Consider the following 20901-nt stretch of genomic DNA (forward strand, 5'->3'; position numbering starts at 1 on the left):
TTTTGAAAGCTATGAATATCTACCAAGAATAAAATAAATTGTACTGAAAATGTATTAGAATGAATTAAAAAATGCCAAATTCACAACTAATAAAATTTATTATAAAGTTAAAAATTCTTACATTTTTCTGTCTCAGTATAAAAAATAAACATTTTATGTATCTATTAGAAAATAATTAGCAATTTTGTAATTGATATAAAAGAAAATTTGAACAAATGGTGAAATATTTTCTTATGCTGAAATATTTTCTTATCTGCGGACACCAAATTAAAAAAATTCAGGCCAGGTGCAGTGGCTCACACCTGTAATCCCAACTACTTTGGGAGGCCAAGGCAGGAGGATCTCTTGATCCAAGGAGTTTAAGACCAGCCTGGGCAGGGACGGGTGCAGTGGCTCATGCCTGTAATCCCAGCATTTTGGGAGGCTGAGGCGGCAGATCATGAGGTCAAGAGATCGAGACCATCCTGGCCAACATGGTGAAACCCTGTCTCTACTAAAAATACAAAAATTAGCTGTACATGGTGACGCATGCACTCCTGTAGTCCCAGCTACTCGGGAGGCTGAGGCAGGAGAATCACTTGAACCGGGGAGGCGGAGGTTGCAGTGAGCCAGATCGCACCACTGCACTCCAGCCTGGTGACAGAGCGAGACCCCGTCTCAAAAAAAAATTAGCCAGGCATGGCTGCATGTGCCTATAGTCCTAGCTACTAGGGAGGCTGAGGTCGGAGGATTGCTTGAGCCTGGGAGGTCGAGGCTGCTGTGAACCGAGATTGTGCTACTGGACTCCAGCCTGGGTGACAAAGTGAGACCCTGTCTCAAAAAAACAAACAAACAAAAAACCAAAAAAACCCCAAAATAAAACAAAAATTCAACAGCATGTAGATTAGTAATGTTAGTGCTTTATTTTTAAAAATTATTGTTAACTTATATGGGTTTTCCTCTGAGAAGGTGCACTGGAAGGTGTCAGCAGAGCAGATAGCACAGACTCCTCAGATTTCAGAAGCAGGGGTTTATGGTAAATGAAAAATGCCAGTCACTTGTCGGCATGCACAGGTGGCTATGCCCGCCCTGTGTCAGGCTCTGTGTCAGTAGTAGGGTGCTCCATGCATCCTTTTCAGAGTCCTACATGCCGTCTATGCTCACTCAGCCAGGCCTGTCACCTGGAAGTAACAGGCAACTCCTCCTGCACTGGAATTAGCAGCAGAGTGAGGTGAATAATGTGGCCTGGCCACACCACCTCTCAGCAAATGTCCCCAGTGGTGATGCCCAACAGTTCCCAATCCTCCTTAAGTAATTAATTCACTTCAATTGAATTAAAAAAATCAATCACTTCACTGTGACACACAAGGACATTCACTCTCTGGCTTTAACTATCCTTGCCTGCCTTGTTATTATCATTCCATGTGCCCAATACTGTCAAAAGATGTATTTTTGCCATACCCTCCACATGCATTTCATATGTGTGATTTTTATTTTCAAATTCTATATCTCTTCTAGGAACATGGTGTGTTTTATTTGTCCTGCTGCAGGACTCCCCTCTCCACTCAGATTAAATTATTAAATTCCAGATAAAAAATTAACTTGGAATACTGTTGAATCAATAGTAGAAGTAACCAAAATAATAAAGATATTTCAAAATGAAGATTGATTTTTAAACGTAAAAATGTCACATACTCCACCTAGAAGATAAGAGACTGTACTACAAATTCATTAGAACATCCCCTTTATGTCGTGGGCCAGTGATGTCCCTGAACTTAACCTCTGTCTTCTCGGGTTATGTTACAGGCCATCGCAGCATCAGCCGCCCACAATCCTAGTGATGGAAGCTGGGAGCACAGGCAGGAGTCTGCGCCTGTGGCCTTGGCTGGGTGAAAGATGACATTTCCAAGACTTCTTGCTTGGCAGCCATCCTCACGTGCAGGTGGCCTGGCAGCAGCACTGCAAAACCCAGGCAAGGGATGCCCCACTGCAAGGCCCAGTGGTAACTGCGGTGGCCACTGGCATCGGGGGCAGATGCAGCCATGTGAGTTGGTGGGCTGTGGCAGCCACCCCAATGATGGTTTCCACCCCTCCCAGCTGGTGGTGGCTAAAACCACCCGGTAGGAGTTTCAACAGCAGTGGCACCATTAAGCAGAGCTCCTGGAGGAGGACTGGAAGCAACTGCTTGCATTGACGGAATGTAGCTATAGTGGAATTATTGAACCACATCATATTTGCAGCAAAGATGCAGAATGTATTACAGATTACAAGATATGGAAGTTGAGGTTAATCTGGTAGAGAGCAGTGAATATGAGGAGGAAGCTGTCTATTGGGCGGGTGCTATCATAGCTGCAGAAGGTGATGGTGCAATGCTTCTGCCAGTGAGTAAAGTCTTGTACAAACTTAAACCAGTTACAGGGTAAACTCTGATCCAGGACTACCTGAGGGTCACTTATGTTGGCCTGTTCAGTACACACATTTCTTTCCAGGAGGCTTACCAAAGGTCTATAGTAGTGAGTTCAGTATGGAGGCAGTAATCAGATCATATCTGGAAGGAACTGGCATAAACTCCAATCCTGTGGGACATCATGGACAGCAACTAAATTCGAATCAACAGAGTAGAGCCCTTGACATTGGACAAGTTCGTGGTGAAAGATCTGAGGCTTCAGGACTCTGACATTTGTGAATGAGAGCACTAAATGAAGTCTTTACTGGTGAACGTCTATCCAGAATACCTTATACTTGGGCTGTGGCAGTGGATAATTTAAGTAGACCCACTCTATTTATTTATTTATTTTGAGACGGAGTCTTGCTCTGTTGCCCAGGCTGGAGTGCAGTGGTGTGATCTAGGTTCACTGCAAGCTCCGCCTCCCAGGTTCACGCCATTCTCCTGCCTCAGCCTCCCAAGTAGGTGGGACTATAGGCACCCATCACCACACCTGGCTAATTTTTTGTATTTTTAGTAGAGACGGGGTTTCACCGTGTTAGCCAGGATGGTCTCGATCTCCTGACCTGGTGATCCATCCGCCTTGGTCTCCCAAAGTGCTGGGATTACAGGTGTGAGCCACTGCGCCTGGCTAAGTAGACCCACTCTAAAAGACTGGTTTCTTACTGTGAGATTTCAGTTGGTAATGGTCCATGGGAAAAATGGAAGACTTCAGGGCTCAATTTGTGAACTGGAGCAGGATCAAAGGCCATTCAGTATTAACAGGGTTGCAAGTCAGGCTGTGGAGCATGATTAAAATATTGCAAATGACAAGGACGTTGGAGTCTTGCATTCAACTGTGAAATGACAGAATAACAAATAAATATAATGAATCATTGTTCTAGAGTCCAAAAAGGGCCAAAAGTAATTTTCAGTATTCAAGAACTAAAAAGCAAGCAGTTTTCTCGAGCACCCATGAGCATTGTTTCTCCTGAGAGATTTGTCCTCGTTCTCATTGCTGGAATACCTGCATGGTTGTAGATGGAGGAATGTCTTTTGATGTTCCTATTTTTATATCAGGCAAGCTTTAAAGCAACAACAGTTATAAAAGACAAAGAAGGAAATTTTATAATGATAAAAGGATCGGTCCAACAGAACAATATCACAATCCTAAATATATATGCACCTAATACTGGAGCTCCCAAATTTATAAAACAATTATTACTAGACCTAAGAAATGGGATAGATGGCAACACAATAATAGTAGGGGACTTCAATACTCCACGGACAGCACTAGACAGGACATCAAGGCAGAAAGTCAATAAAGAAAAAATGGACTTTAATTATATCCTAGAACAAATAGATTTAGCAGATATTTACCTAACATTCTACCCAACAACTTCAGAATATACCATATTTTAATCAGCACATAGAACGTTCTCCAAGATAAATCATATGATAGGCCACAAAACAAGTCTCAACAAATTTAAGAAAATTGAAATTATGTCAAGTACCTTTTCAGACCACAATGGAATAAAACTGGAAATTAACTCCAAAAAGAACCCTTAAAACTATACAAATACATGAAAATTAAATAATCTGCTCCTGAATGACCTTTGGGTCAACAATGAAATCAAGAAGGACATTTAAAAATTGCTTGAACTGAACAATAATAGTGACACAACCTATTAAAACCTCTGAGATACAGCAAAACTAAGAGGACAGTTCATAGCATTAAATAGTCTGAAACAGCATGAACAGACAATCTAAGGTGACACCTCAAGGAACTAAAGAAACAAGAACCAACCAAACTCAAACCCAGAAGAAAAGAAATAACAAAGATCAAAGCAGAACTAAATAAAATTGAAACAAAAAATACAAAAGATAAATGAAACAAAAACTGGTTATTTGAAGAGATAAACAAAATTGACAGACCGTTAGTGAGATTAACCAAGAAAAAAAGGGAGACGATCCAAATAAGCTCAATTAGAAATGAAATGGGAAATATTACAACCAATACCACAGAAATATGAAAGATATTCAAGGCTACTATGAACACCCTTATGCACACAGACTAGAAAATCTAGAAGAGATGGATAAATTCCTGGAAAATAAGTTATTATTTGAAAAAGACACTTGTATGGCCGGGCGCGGTGGCTCACGCCTGTAATCCCAGCACTTTGGGAGGATAAGCGGGCGGATCATCTGAGGTCAGGAGTTCAAGACCAGCCTGGCCAACATGTTGAAACTCCATCTCTACTAAAAATACAAAATTAGCTGGACATGGTGGTGCATGCCTGTAATCCCCGCTACTCTGGAGGCTGAGGCAGGAGAATCGCTTGAACCCAGGAGGTGGAGGTTGCAGTGAGCCAAGATTGCACCATTGCACTCCAGCCTGGGCAACAAGAGCGAAATTCTGTCTCAAAAAAAAAAAAAAAAAAAAAAGAAGAAAAGAAAAAGACACTTGCACACATGTTTATAGCAGTACAATTTGCAATTGCAAAAATATGGAAACAGTATAAATATACATCAACCGATGAGTGAATAAAGAAAACGTTATTTTTTTATTTTTAGACGGAATTTCGCTTTTGTTGCCCAGGCTGGAGTGCAATGGTATGATCTCGGTTTACCGCAACCTCCGCCTCCTGGGTTCAAGTGATTCTCTTGCCTCAGCCTCCCGAGTAGCTGGGATTACAGGCATGTACCACCACGTCCAGCTAATTTTGTATTTTTAGTAGAGACAGGGTTTCTCCATGTTGGTCAGGCTGGTCTCGAACTCCTGACCTCAGATGATCTGCCTACTTTGGCCTCCCAAAGTGCTGGGATTATAGGCATCAGCCACTGCACCCAGCCAAAAATGTGATTATATATATATATATAATATACACCATGAAATACTACTCAGACCTAAAAAGGAATAAAATAATGGAATTTGCAGCAACCTGGATGGAGTTGGCCTCGTTTACTACTCTGGGTTTCTGTCTGAGGATGAGGGTGATGATTACTGATCAGGATGCGGAAGGAACCCAGTGCTAACCCACAGCATCTGCCCCACAGGGAAATAAGGCACAAGCCTCTTGTTTGATCCCACGCTATGACCTCTAGACTCACTCTTCCCTCTTGTCACCAAAACCACAATCAGGAAAAATTTCTGCAGGCATTTCCCCATCCTGGAACAAGGATCTGAGACTCTTCACTGAATTTGTGACCTTCTATCCAGCCAATATTTATACTGAGCTATTAAGATTAACATCTTAGCCTGGTCATTGCCACACAGGCAGGCAAGGCAGCTCAGGTGGAAAATACTTTTGGTCATCCCATGTGTCTGGGCATATGGCCTTGATGTGAGTTTATGTTCATGCTCAGGACAAGTTATGGGTCAGGGGACTAGGCAGCTTATGGGCCAGGAAAAGGTGCTAAGGTTTGTGGAGTCAAAGAGGGAATTCACACATATTAATGCTCCTTGTTTCTACCTAAGGCAGTTTGTGAAGTCTGTGGGTTCTGTGACTGTCCACAAATGGAGCAGGAACATTCCTTAGAACGGATGATTGGGACCCCACAAAGGAAAAGACAAGAGGAAGCACAGGCTACACAATGAAAATACACTTGGTCATGCCAAAGGCTAGGTCATGCCAAAGGCTAATGAAAGAGCTTTGAGTATAATTCAGTGCCTTTGGGGTTGAGTGGAAAATACAAAAGCCATCTTTGCCCTGCTCTCACACCACAACAATCAACACATATTTCCATGACCAAATGTGTAGGATTTCTCCCCACCCCCTAGAAAGCAAGCCATCGGTTTTGCAGCGGACACCACACAGGTGCCCTCTCATTGAATGCAATTCTGACACTATCCACATGGAGACAGGGTCAGATCTTACAGTTTGAGGGCTCTTTCCCCAAGACTGTGCCCCACTACTTACGCCAATCCCAAGCCTCAGATTGCTTTACCTGTGCTTCTGTCCAAATAGCTGTAAGTTGAAGATTTCACAACATCTCCTTGGCTTCTATTAATTTGCTAGGATGGCTCACAGAGCTCAGTAGACACTTACAGGTTTATTAAAAAGGATACAACCAAGCATACAGATGAAGACATGCATAGCACCAGGTATGGGAAGTGGTGCACCACCGTCCAGTAATCTTCACGTGTTCAGCCCTCCAGAAGTTCTCCCAGCCTAGCTCCATTTGGGTTACTTTATGGAGGCTTCCTCACCGAGGCTTTATGGAGTAAACCACTGCCCATTGGTGAATAATCGGCAGCCCCTCTCCCCTCCACAGAGGTTGGGAGATGAGGCTGAAAGTCCCATCCCTCTAACCCTGCCTTGGTCTTTCTTGTGACCTGCCCCCATCCTGAAGTTACCTAGGGACTGTCAGCCAACAGTCATCTCATTAGCATACAAAAAGACTTTGGTGATTTTAAGTATTTTAGGAGTTGTATAACAAGAAATGGGGTCAAAGACCAAAACCATAATTTATAATAACACAGGGATGAAAAAGAAAGTAGAGGTTGATGATTTCAAGCCCACACTAGTCCTCATTATGACAGATGTGGATTTCCAACCCATAAGAGGCAGGAGGCTGAAGAGCTGAGACGAAACCTGTGAAAAGCAGGGACAGGGGACATTTCTCAATTTCTTGTTACTGAAGTGATAGAGCTCCACCAGGCCTCACTTGGATTGACAAACTAAATGAAAAGATACACTCTTTAAATAAAAAGCACTTCTGAGCATACATCCAAAAGAATGAAAATCAGGATTTTGCAGAAATATTTGCACATTTTTATTCATGCAGCATTAATCACAATTTCAAAGACATGGAGACAGCATAAGGTCCACTAATCATTGAATGTTTACAGAAAATGTGGTGTATAGCTGCAATGGATGCTGTTCAAATTCAAGAAGAATTAGGCTGGGCACGGTGGCTCCCGCCTGTAATCTCAGCACTTTGGGAGGCCAAGGCGGGCGGATCACAAGGTCAGGAGTTCAAGACCAGCCTGACCAATATGGTGAAACCCCGCCCCTACTAAAAATACCAAAATTAACTGGGTGTGGTGGCAGAAGCCTGTAATTCTAGATACTCAGGAGGCTGGGGCAGGAGAATCTCTTGAATCTGGGAGGCAGAGGTTGCAGTGAGCTGAGATTGCACCACTGCACTCCAGCCTGGGTGACAGAGTGAGACTCTCTCTCTCAAAAAAAATAAAATAAAATAATTAAATTTTGCCATATGCAGCAACAGGGAAAACCCTGGAGGATATTACACTGAGTGAAATAAGCCAGTCTTAGAAGGGGAAATGCTGCACGGCCTCATTTATATGAGGTATCTAATTTTTTTTTTTTTTACGAGACAGAGTTTTGCTCTTGTCACCCAGGTTGGAGTGCAATGGCGCGATCTCAGCTCATTGCAACCTCCGCCTCCCGGGTTCAAGTGATTCTCCTGCCTTAGCCTCCCGAGTAGCTGGGATTACAAGTGCCTGCCACCACACCTGGCTAATTTTTATATTTTTAGTAGAGACATGGTTTCATCATGTTGGCCAAGCTGGTCTCGAACTCCTGACCTCAGGTGATCCGCCTGCCTCGACCTCCCAAAGTGCTGGGATTACAGGCATGAGCCACCACGTCCGGCCTATAGGAGGTGTCTAATATACTCAACCGAACAGAAATGGAGTAGAATGCTGGTTGCCAGGGGTAGGGAGAGAAGGAAATGGGGAGTCACTGCTCAAGGGCTATGAAGCTTTAGGTTTGCAAAATGAACAAGTTCTAGAGATGTGCTGTACAACACTGTGCTTACAGCTGACAACACTGTATTATGTACTTAAAATTTTATTCAGAGGGTATATCACACATTAAATGTTCTTATTAACATGAAAAAAGGATAGAAAATACCATGAAACCACTTACAGAAAGCTGCTGTGCCTACACCAGTGTTACCACAAAGTATGGCAATCCTCTGTCCTTTGTCTTGGGAGAAAGTTTTGGCCAAGAGACAATTTAGACAAAAAAGAGAATTTACTGAAGAAAAACAGAGAGCAAATAGTTTATTTAGAGAGACAGTGTACTGTGGAAGATAAGGCAGAGCGGGCTGCTGATAGAGAATGAGCCAGCAGCCCGAGAAATGTGCACTGAGTTTTTATGATATTGGACTTGTTCTTGGAGTTCCCACCTCTGTTTTAAGTCTCCACCTTTTTTTCTTTCTCTAGTTTTTCTGCTTCAGCCTTAAGTCCCTGCCTTTTCCCCACACAGATTCCAGCCCGGGCGGTGGGACCCTCCCTTAACACACACATGGGCCCAGTGTTTGATAGGAATTCTACCTAATGGCTGCATTGCTCATTACCGCCACCCCAGGAAGGTTGTATGGTGGTCAAATCTATACTTATTGTACCTGCATCTCTCTTAGAAATTTCTCCTTTGCTCTCACCCCCATTATCAGCATGCAGCTAGCTACATTCTGACAGGTTAACTTCAGAGTGAGTGAATACTGGGTGTCTTAAGGGGCTTTGTTCTGGCATAGGTATTTACCCTAATCTCTGTTCGTATCTAGCATGTGTGCTTTGGGTGGTCTCTGGGGTGTGAGATTTTTCAGAACTCCCTTTTCTCAGGGGCTGCCCCTCCTGCTTCTGTCTAGCTATCTGCCTACTCTAAAGTTAGTATTAGTATGAAAGCTTTTATGAAAAACATTTTTTTTCCAAGAAAAGGGAGACATTTTATACTGGTGAAATAAGGTGTTCAATGACAACACATAACAACTGTAAATTGTATGCACCTAATAAAATAGCTTTAAAGTATTTGAAGCAAAACTGTCTCTTTTAGCAGAATTAAAAAGAGAAATAATCAATCCATAATCATATACACAGATATTAATACAACTCTCTTATTAACTGAGTGAATGACATGGAAAAAAAAGAGTATACATACAAATATGTGAAAACCATGATTAACAAAATCAATCCAGTGACACCAGGAACCCAAGCCTGAAGGGTAGTTGCTTGAGTATGCATTCATGGATGAATGCATCCAATGAATCATCACAGGAACAAACAATTGAGGCCTTCGTTTATTTATTTCTAACTGATGCTAAGTTTTTCCTTCCTATTCTGTGAGTAGAGGTGGATCCCTGTGGAAGGAGCTGCCCAGGTCTTTGCTCCAGAAGCTGTCTGCATTCTCCCCTCACTGTGGCCTCCTCACATTAGGCCATTGTTATATTTCCCATATGTCCTTCTCCTAGTAATCCAGGAGCCCTCAATGAAAAGGCTGTTTATTAATACCAGTAGCTCAGGACAGAGCAGGGGCATGGCTCATGGATGGTTTGGACCAGGCCCTTAGGTGACTGCACTCACATGATTCCCACTGAGACTGCAGTCTGGCCAGTGAGCAGCAGGGGCACTGTGGGTCTGTCTCAGGGTCTGCACAGTGGCTATTCATAGCTGTGCCAACCCCTAAACTCCCCAGGGCTGGGCAGTGGAGCTTGCACTCACTGAAGCCGACTCAGCTGCTGCATCTTCTCTGGGTGTGGTCCCAGCACCCACTTCCTCCCAGGTCCTGCCAGACTCTCTCATCCACCAGTCCCCAGGTCTTGAATAAATGCATAGGGTGGGGTGGGGGCAGGCAGTGGGTGGGACACATTTGCATCCATAACCCTTCCTCTGTGAGGCCAGTGGAGGGGATAAGAGAGGCCTAGGGCAGCCACTCCAGCTCTGGACCTCGGGAGGGCTGTGTCCACCATGGCGGGGGCCCCTGCTCCTCCCTGCTGCTCCCCTCTCACTTATCAGGTAGGGACAGGCCTCAGATTCCTGGGAAAGCCTCCCAGTCTGAGTTCTTGCCCCGTGTTCCACTCTCACATTTCATCCCTGCTTACTCACCCATGAGCATTTGTGTTTGCAGGTTCCCCCCACCTCGGCCTGTTCTGACTCAGCCACCCTCCCTCTCTGCATCTCTGGGAAATTCTGAGGCTCACATTTACCCTGAGCTGTGGCTTCACTGCTGGTGGCTAGCACATATCCTGCTACCAGTAGCATCTAGGGAGTGCTCTCTAGTATCTCCTGAGAGATGATATATCTCCAGTGGGATAGATATCTTCAAGAGTGGGCTCCTGATAAAAGGATAAAGTTCAACCCTATTTACTCATTTTCACACTCTTCTTTGCCCTTTTTCCCTGAGATAATGCAGCAGAAAGACACTTGCCAGATTTCAGCATCTGCTTGTGGACTTCTAAGGTCACAGAAATCTCAACCAAATAAAACTTTTAGTCTCAGTAAGTTACCCAATATATGGTATTCTATTGTATCAGAAGAAAATGGAGAAAATGGACTAGGACAGCACGTGTAGAACAGTCTGCTAATCTGACTCAAGTAAGCACCATGGCTCCAGGGTCCCCAGTCACTTTTCTAAATCTAAAGATGCCTCAGCCAATGCAGTAATTCTGCACATCTCTGGGCTGCAGCCGGAGGATGAGGCTATTACATATCTCAGCAGCCATGGCACTTCCACAGTGCTCCAGACCCCCAGGGAAGTGAGACTAGGACCTCCCCTGTGTTCTCTCTGCCTGGTGCAATCACCACTGTCCTGCCTGGGACCAACTCTGGCTCAGGGATTGATTCCTGTTGTTACTTTTTCAGCCAGTGTCTAATTTTCCTAGGATATATAGATGTAAAATGTGTTTTTTTCTTAGTTAAAATGTTAATTTGATATATTTTTCATATCTTTTCCCCTTATGATGCCTACAGTGGAGTAGGTCAGTTCTTAGAGCTAAGTTTCCCTCCAGGAAGATTACAGAAGAGGAAGGAGATGAATAACCTACACGTGCTGTCCTAGTCCATTTTCTCCATTTTCTTCTGATATAATAGAATATCATATATTGGGTAACTTACTGAGACTAAAAGTTTATTTGGTTGAGATTTCCGTGGCCTTAGAAGTCCACAAGCAGATGCTGAAATTTGGCAAGGGTCTTTCTGCTGCATTATCTCAGGGAAAAAGGGCAAAGAAGAGTGTGAAAATGAGTAAATAGGGTTGAACTTTATCCTTTTATCAGGAGCCCACTCTTGAGATATCTATCCCATTGCCAGGATAAGGGCACTAATCCATTCATGATGGTGGAACCCTCATGACCTAATCACTTCTTAAAAGTCCTGCCTCCAGTTACTTTTACCATGACAATTAAATTCTACCATGAGTTTTGGAGGGGATATTCAAACCATACACATGTCCAAACTAGGGCCTAGACCTGACTTAGAGATGTGTGTGGTCTGAGAACTTCTGATCAGCTGGTTGGTCCAGCATGCCCCAGCCCCAGCTCCACTGACCAGCTCCAGGAGTGAGTGAGGTCACCTTCCTCACAACTGCTCATTCCAGCCTGTCTCTGAACTGTTCGCTCCTCTTGAGGTTCAGAGGATGCAGGTCTTTGTGGTTCCAGGGATGTTGGGCAAACAGTCTTTTCCACAGTGGAATATGACTGTGCTTGTGACTTCGCAGTGTGCAGAGGACACTCAGCACCTGCCTCTCACCCCGACTTTGTCAGGCCCATGATTATCACCCTCTCCTTCATCCCAAGTTCATCTGATACGCATGCCAAGATTTCAGTGAGGCTGGGGACACATAAGGATGATGATACTAAAATGAACAAGTTCCATTTCATAATAGTGGCAGAAGATCAGAGATCTGTAGGGGAGGTGTGCCCCCACTCTGAGTATTTAGGAAGCAACTCTAGGGACATCTTGCTCTGCTTCTCCCTTCTCTGCACAGGTGAAAGAAGGAGCCTGTGCAGACAATCGTTCATTAGAAGCTCCTGCCTTCTTCCTCTTTTCCACCCCCGAGGACTGGATGGGGCCTTTGTAATGGCTTCAAATTATAGTGAGAGTCAAACAAGACAATTGGTCAATGACTCCAACATCCCTCTCAGGGCTGCCTGACATGAGACAGGATGGATTGCATCTGATACACCCCCACCCTTCTTTCTTATCGGTATATTAGGTTTTTCTTATTGATGTGAACACACTCTATATTATACAAAATAAGTTATATTTATATTTCAAACCTGTGATGATTTTTAAATTATAGTAAAAATATATATAAAATTTACCATCTTAATCATTTTAGGTGTACAGATCATAAGTATTAACTATATTCACATTGCTGTGCAACAGATCTGCAGAAATTATCCATCTTGCAAAACTGTAGCTATTGAATAACAGCTCCCCATTTTCCTGCCTCTTGTGGTGGTTTTAAATACAATGCAATACATACTAGCTGAAAATAGAAAAAAGAAGTATATGAAAATGTTAAATGCATAGCACAAAAAATGAATAATAGGGTCACTTTGGTTATAACTTTAAATGAGAAAACTCAAAACAACAATCTATGATATATCATATAAAATGCACAATTTAAAAATTTTAAAATTTAATATTAACAAAAATAAATGTAATACACCACATAAGTATTCAATAAAACTAAATACAATTATGTTTAATTTTTTTAAACTGTGAAAAAGATCCTATTAACTTTTGAATATTTAGGCAAGGAAACCAAGTACATCTCTTCTTGAAAAAGTTTGATTCCAATTTTTTTTTTTTTTTTTTTTTTTTTTGAGACAGAGTCTTGCTCTATCACCCAGGCTGGAGTACAGTGGCGTGATATCAGCTCACTGCAAGCTCCACCTCCCGGGTTCACGCCATTCTCCTGCCTCAGCCTCCCGAGTAGCTGGGACTATAGGCGCCTGCCACCGTGCCCAGCTAATTTTCTTTTGTATTTTTAGTAGAGACGGGGTTTCACCGTGGTCTCGATCTCTTGACCTCGTGATCTGCCCGCCTCGGCCTCCCAAAGTGCTGGGATTACAGGCGTGAGCCACCACGCCCAGCCAGTTTGATTCCAATTTTAACAGACAGGTGTTTTTGACAACCAGTTTATTTTCTTACTGAAATTTTCTCTTTTTTTTTAAAATTTTAAATCTTTAATTTCCGTTTTCACTTATTTTCTTCTTGCTTCCAAAAGGAAAGGAGTGCGTAGCTCTGTTGCCTGTACATCGTCCACAGCCCCTGGCTCGGGGCAGGGTCCCCTAGGCCGCCCGGGGGTCCACATGCAGCCCCTGGGGGGCCGGCGCGGGGTGAGGTCCGGGGGCTGCCTTATTGCTGAGGTCCGGCCGGTTGGGGCCGCCGCTAGGCGCGCTGGCTGGGCAGCTCCTGGGAGATGAAGCGACGCAGGCGCTCCAGGTACTGGCTGTAGAGCTCGATGTCGTTGTGCCCGGCGCCCTCCACCCACAGCGGCTCCACTGCCTTGGGGCAGCGCTCGTAGAGCGCCAGCCCGTGTGAGAAGTCGATCACCTCGTCCTCCGTGCCGTGGATGATGAGCACGGGCGATGTGATCTTGGACACCTTCTCGATGTTAGGGAAGGCGTCGAAGCAGTAGGTCTTGGTGTCGGGGAAGGCGACGCGCATGCCCGAGGTGAGCGGCGAGTGCAGCACCACCGCGGCACACTCGTAGCGCGAGGCCAGGTCCACGGTGGGCACCGTGCCGATGCTCTGCCCGTACAGGATGATGCTGTCCGGGCTGATGCCGTACCTGGCGGCGCCGGAGCAGGGTCAGCCGCGGCCTCCAACGCGCGCGCACCCTTCCCACCAGCGGGCGTCCCCGGGCCCAGCTCCGGATGCGACCCTCCAGTCTCCCCACTCAGCCAAGTCAGTGGGTCAGGCCCAGGCTCCACACCAGTCCCGAGGGCCACCCCCAGCCCCCCAACACCACGGCGGTGGGCGAAGCCAGCGGCCCCGCCCCGTTCCCTGGCGCTGCCGTTCACTGGCGTTTCCTAGCAAGGATCTGCAGGGATCCCGCCTACGGAGTGCCCCTGGGGCGGGGGTAGGGGAGGCCCTGGCGCCTCTTCTCCTCCTGGTCACCCCTAGGTGCACACTGGGAACTGTGTGCCCCCCACATCCTGAATGCTTCACGCCTTCCTGCCCGGGTTAGAAAGCCGTTCCTGGTGCACTGGCCAGGACAGCGGACACTCTTCCTTCCTGCAGCCCTTGCCCACCCCCTTGGCCATGAGGAATTCAGGCAGCTGTGTCCCCAGATGTCTCCACCCAATTTTGGACTCTCGGAGTCCCCACGCCCAATGAGATGCCAGTGCAACCCAGGTCAGCATCGAAGGTGGTGGCTGCGGAGGTGGCACCCCCTCCCACCAGCACCTTCCCTTGGGAGTGGACAAGTCCTCGGCCACCTCAGCACCACCAGCTCCCACCCAGGGCCACCCCCACCCCCAGGTCATTGGTGTGCGGCCCTTGACCCAGCTGATCCAGCACCAGTTACAAGGCCTCCTCGTGCCCAGTCCCAACCACGCGGGACCCACCTGCCACCCTGCCCATGCCAGGACCCCACAACTCTCCTCCCACACGCTCCAGGCTCTGATCCCAGGCAGACGCCCTCTTGCAAGGCAGGAGCATGGGCAGGTGTGCATCCCCTCTGCCTGGCATTCGGACTCCACCAGCAGGGCTGTCCCCGTCCCTGGCCTGGAATCCCAGCCTCCTGGCAGCACTCCACAGCTCACCACTCACCCATGCCCCAAAGGATGCTGCCTGGCTTGTGCCTGTGGCCCCAGCTCTGCCTCAGCCTCCCTGGCCTGCTCCCTGGCAGCCATGGTCAGTAGTGTGCTGAGCCAGCCCAGCCCTGTCACCTGCTACAGGCACGAGCCCCCAGCTGCCACCTGGATGTCACCACTCAAACGAACAGGACACATCCCCAGTGGAGGCCCTGGGCACGCTCTGGCCTCCCCCTCACAGCTCTGGGCCTAGGTTCCTGCAGGACAAAGTGGCAGCAGGACAGATGGCCAAGCAGACGAGCTCAGAGCTGGCCATGGCGGGTGTGACCCTGCCAGTGGCCCAGGCAGTAGAGACAGGAGGGGCCGAGGAAGTTGCATGAAGTGGTGATTGGTGTCAGCGCCCCACACTGCTGGGAGGCCCCCAGAGCCAGGGTGGTGCCAGGGGACCAGCTCCCAGGCCCACAGCAGGGACTGCCTGCAATATCACCAAGGCAACGAGGACCCCACCTCCCCAGGGCCTCTGACTTCTCAGAGTTGTGCCTGGTCCCCTGCGGGAGCAGGTCAGACCAGTGGGCTGGGCAGGGCCAGGACGAGACAGCCCCAGTGGATGGCGAGCAGGAAAGGCCACCAGAGGCCCACCCGGGTCTCCTCGTCCAAAGCAGCACTGGCCCGGGCGGTGCTCAAACACCGGTGAAGGGCCCAGGCAAGCGCAGGGCTGGGGACCTGGATGACTAGGAGGGCTGGATCTGGAATCGAGGCTGGCCCAGACCTCGGGTGTGTGCTGGGGGTCTGCACCTTACCCTGCAGGCCCTGCCCCAGGATGGCCAAGCTCCGCAGCCACAGGGCCTCGTGGGCCAGGCCTCAGGACCTGGATGCAGCAGCCTCACCTCACTTGGCCCCAAGTGCTGCCTCGGCCGATGGGCTCCCAGCCACACGTGCACAGACCCCCAGACCACCACCCACTCCCTCCCACCGGGTGGCATCCACGCCCCTGTGACAAGCTCAGCCCCTTCCCGTCCTCAGGCCAGGGGTTCCAGGGAGCCTGGCTCCACAGGCCAGGGTGTGGGAGGACCGCCTGGCCACACCTCAGCCATGTGGAGGTGGCACCTGCACACCCAAGCTCGCCTGTCCGGCTCTCTGGCCCTGTGCATCCACTGTGGCTCCCCTCCTGCAGGGCCGCCCAACTTCCTCCCAGGGAAGCCCGCCCCCCGGCCCCCGGCCTGGTTCCCTCTTGGGTGTGCCCAGGCTGAGCTGCCCCCAGGGTCGCCCTCACCTGGTGCGCAGGGCCTGCCAGGCGGCGTCGATGTCGGCATAGAGGTTCCTCTCGGAAGGCCTGCCCGCGCTGGCACCGTAGCCGGAGTAGTCGTAGAAGATGTTGCAGTGGAGGCGGGAGCCCAGGCCAATGTAGAAGCTGCTCATCTGGCCCAGGTCCACGGCGTTGCCGTGCGAGAAGAGGACCGTGTACCTGGCACCAGGCACGCAGCGAACATACATACAGGAGACGCGGTTGCCGCGGGCGCTCTTGGTGGGGAAGACCTCGATGGTGTCCAGCTCGCGCTGGCTGTGCTGGAAGTCGGCGCGCTCCGTCAGGTGCAGCTTCCGGCGCCCGGGTGCGCCCGAGGCCCGCAGGGTCCCCGAGGGGGCGGCCCCGGCTCGGGCTCAGGCACCAGGGAGTAGGTGGCCTCCGGCGGCAGGAAGGCGAGCTTGGCAGCGATGCGGCCGGGGCAGGGCGGGCAGCAGAAAAGGCAGCAGAGCTCACTCAGCGACAGCCCATTCATGGCGGGCGCCGCCCGGGCCGGGCCTCCACCGGGACCCCAGCCAACAACGCCGCCCGGCTTGGCCCGGCAGGGGAGGGGTGGGGGTGCTCCGAGTCGCGGGCAGGGGGGAGAGCGCCCCCACCAGCTACCGCCCCAGACGGCAGCCCCGTTAGGAGGCCAGGGCCCAGCCCCATCGCGGTCCAAGCCGAGCCCCAGGGAGCCTCGCAACCACGGGTCTCCATGTCGTGCCTTGGGAAGCCCATCCCGACCCGCGCCCCCGGGCCCCAGGGCCGCGCTCCATGGCTCCCGGCCGCCCGCCCGTGCGTCCGTCGGTCCCTCTGCGCCCCGGCCCGGCCTCCTGCACCGCCACCGCCGCAGCTCCTCCACGGACGGAAGTGAGTTTACTGAAAATTTCAAGCCACAGAAAGAACAAAAGAAGTAATATCCATTATATTGTCCAAAACAATAGTACCTGGAAGATCTGGAGGCAAAAATGAAGCCTGAGAATAGCAGGACATAGACATATTTCATAACATAGACTCACAGCAGAATAATGGTTATGTTGGTTCATTAGGGAAGAAAACACTAAACAGCTCTTGCAAATACACTCAATATACAGTAAGATAGCTTGTGATTTTAACGAGTTAGCAAAGCAGAACAATGAGGCAAAAGCAAACAAAAACACTAAAAGAAACCCATTCTCTAGAAACATTTTTAAAGACTTTGCTAGATTTACCAAAGAATTCAGTATTGACTTATTCTGTCTCCATTTTATTTCATAATGGAACCTGTCTAATTTTATGCTAAATGTATGCTGTAAAGACACCTTGCTACTCTGAAAAAATAAGAGATCAGTGGATAAAAGACCATATTCTATTAAAAAAAGAGTGTGTTTTGATGCATGATTTTGTGACTCTACATTTTTAAGTAAGGATGAGGAACTTGGTGATTAATTAAATGATTCCTCAGTTGCTCATCAATGCCATCAGATGCCTTGAGTATACTGTGAGCACAGCATCTGGAAGAAATGGAGGAGATCTGAGTAATAATTCAGATGGAGCCAATTTCCACAATCTTATTTTCCCATTACCTGCAGCTCTGAATTTAACTAAGTCTCTGTGTTAACAACTTGTATTGTTTATCTGGGTGAATGACCTCAGAAGACACCAGGCAGCTGGATGCCTGCACTTCTTTCGTGCTAATGGTTCATATAGTCTCCTCACCCCCAACACTTTGATACTTCCTTGAAACTGGATTACATATGAGATAGAAACAAAGAATGCAGGTGCCATAATGACTCTCAGGAGTCACTGAATCTGTGTTCATGATGCATTACTGTCCCAGCTGCCTCCCTCTTCTTGTGAAGGCCCTTCTTTATTCCTTGAGATGTGCTCATCATGAAATAGCTACAAGCATATCATCTGCTTGCCTTGCCCGTTATAGCAACCATGAAAATAAATTTGCAGCATCATATATAGCCCGAATATTCTCGAAAGATAATCCTAATAGCTCTAATAACAAAATAAGTTTTCTACAGAGTAGCTATATGTACATGCTCTCAGCTTATGTAAACTTGTGTTTTTATTGGTCTTAAAGCAAAATTTTTCCTAAAATTGAGAAAAGAACTAAAGTTCTTTGTCATTATATGAAAAAAGATACAGCATCTAATATTGTGAACTTCTCTATTTTAAGATGTTTTCAGACATCAAGACTAGATAATAGGCTGGGCGCGGTGGCTCATGCCTGTAATCCCAGCACTTTGGGAGGCCGAGGCAGGCGGATCACGATGTCAGGAGATTGAGACCATCCTGGTTAACATGGTGAAACCCCGTCTCTACTAAAAATACAAAAAAATTAGCCGGGTGTAGTGGTGGGTGCCTGTAGTCCCAGCTACTTGGGAGGCTGAGGCAGGAGAATGGCGTCAACTCGGGAGGCGGAGGCTGCAGTGAGCCGAGATCACGCCACTGCTCTCCAGCCTGGGCGACAGAGCAAGACTCCGTCTCAAAAAAAAAAAAAAAAAAAAAAAAAAAAAAAAAAAAAAAGACTGGATAATAAAATTATTTAACAATTCGGAACATAAATTTAGAATTGAAAAAAAGCTTTATACTATATTATACTATACTACTAACACATTTTGTTTGAGCATGGTTGCCTTATAAGTTTTTGGTAGTTCAATGAAAATAATGGCTACTTGTGAGAAAACTGAAATAGACTAGGACATAGTAGATAGAGATAGAAAGAACAGGTAAATTAACTGTCTATGCCACATGGCAAAGAAAGTTTACAGTACGTAGTCATTAAATGTACATGCTTATAAATATATAACCAATGATGAATAATTTTAAATGCAATTTAGCAGAATTCAGAACGTTTTATATTAAACATATATTTCTGAATGAAATATAAAATTATTGAATGAGGGAGACACTTTATATGTGTAATTAATCTTATAAATAGAGAAGACTTTTACAATAGTTTGTACACTTTAGCTATAAACTGTAATTCAAGAGATTCAGTAAGAGTAGCTTTTTGTAACTTAAAGATTCTATATTTTCCTTGCATACATTTTTGCCTTTGATCATGTATTTTATTTAGCCTGCTAAGATGGTAGAGAATTCACAGACAGTAAGCTTTTCAACCTGACACATAAATTCAGGTTATTTGAAAATGGAATGGTAAAGTGTTACTGAAGAACTTTTACTATGGTTCGCATTTGGTAATATTTCCTAATTATTCTATAAACAAAATCCAAAAAAACCTTGATTTCATAACGTAAACTTCTGAGGTCTAAATTAATCAATAAAATAAATTTGTTTTAATTAATTATATTTTATTTTGATGCTGTCTAATTTCATAATAGATTAAATACTAGCTGAGGCTCATTAGAGGTAAACTAGAGAATTATCATCCCATTAAGATAAATTTTGATTCAGGGAAGTAACATCTTAAGTTTACTAAATTTAAATTTAGGAGGAATTTACTAAATCAAGTACCAAGATTTTATTTCTGCACCAAATGGAAGACATATGTAAAATTTAAATACATTCCATTACTCAATTTACTCTTTACTATCATGAGAATTAGTATAGACAGCATATTTTACACAGAGCATACAAAGCCTTATCTTCCTTGAATTACAAGTAAAATATATGTATGTATATATAATTATATATGTAATTTAGATATTAAATGACAGAATTTACTTATTTACCTGTGTGTGATGGAATTTGATTCTAGTAATTATTCCAGGTACAGTAACTGGTTGAAAATGGGACATGAAGTAAACTGATATGCTTACAAGTAATTACAGCAAGCGAATTCATTGTAATGTCTCCAAGCAAAGCAAGACTACCCACATGAGATAAGAAATGAGAGGCTACTTATTTTGACCAAGTTAGCTCAATGACTTGGGGACCAAGGACTACATGCACATGGATGCTTCTTTTGTACCCCTACCCCTGCCAAAAAATATGTTTCCATGGCAATATTTGGGAACCCATTATTTCCCAATTGATGCTTTTATTTTCATATAAGACAACAGTTGATACTCCAAAATCAACTTACATTTTAATTAACCAAATACAATATTCCTAAAGACAAAGAGAAACATTTCATAACAATAAGAGTTAAGCCAACACAAAGATAGGGAGTATGAAAAAACAGAGAAAATCAATAAACCAAAATTAAATGCTTGAAAAGACAACACAGTTGGCAAATGTTTATTTAGGCTAAGCAAGAAAAAAGCAGAAGATACTCAAGTTGCTAAAATCAGCAATAAAAGAGAATCCATCACTGCTAGTAATACAAAATAAAAGACAATGCAATGAAAATCTTATGCTAAAAAAATTAGATAGCCTAGATAGAATGAAGTCCTAGAAAGACACAAACTAAAACAGACTAAAGGACTAAGGAGAAATAGAAAATCTAAATAGACCTACAGAAGGTAAAAAGATTGGATTGTAATTTTAAGAACTTATAATAAAATTCCCATCTCAGGTAGCTATCACTCTAAGAAATTAATATCAATTGTTCACCAACTCTTGCAGAAAATAAAAGGGGAGAGAGCACTTCCCAATTCATCTTATAAAGCCAGGATTACTCTGACACCAAAGCTATATCACAAAACAATATAGACCAGTATCTTTCTTTTTTTTTTTTCAGATGGAGTCTCACTCTGTCGCCGAGGCTGGAACGCAGTGGCCCAATCTCGGCTCACTGCAACCTGTT

At 45.8% G+C, this 20901-nt stretch overlaps 1 pseudogene; it reads right to left on the reverse strand.

The window, feature by feature from the left end:
- Window positions 1-13312: 13312 nt before the first annotated feature.
- LOC458684 (alpha/beta hydrolase domain-containing protein 17A-like) lies at window positions 13313-17272 on the reverse strand (annotated as a pseudogene).
- Window positions 17273-20901: the final 3629 nt, after the last annotated feature.

The sequence above is a fragment of the Pan troglodytes genome, chromosome 23 (assembly GCF_028858775.2).
Source record: "Pan troglodytes isolate AG18354 chromosome 23, NHGRI_mPanTro3-v2.0_pri, whole genome shotgun sequence".
Lineage (NCBI taxonomy): Eukaryota > Metazoa > Chordata > Mammalia > Primates > Hominidae > Pan > Pan troglodytes.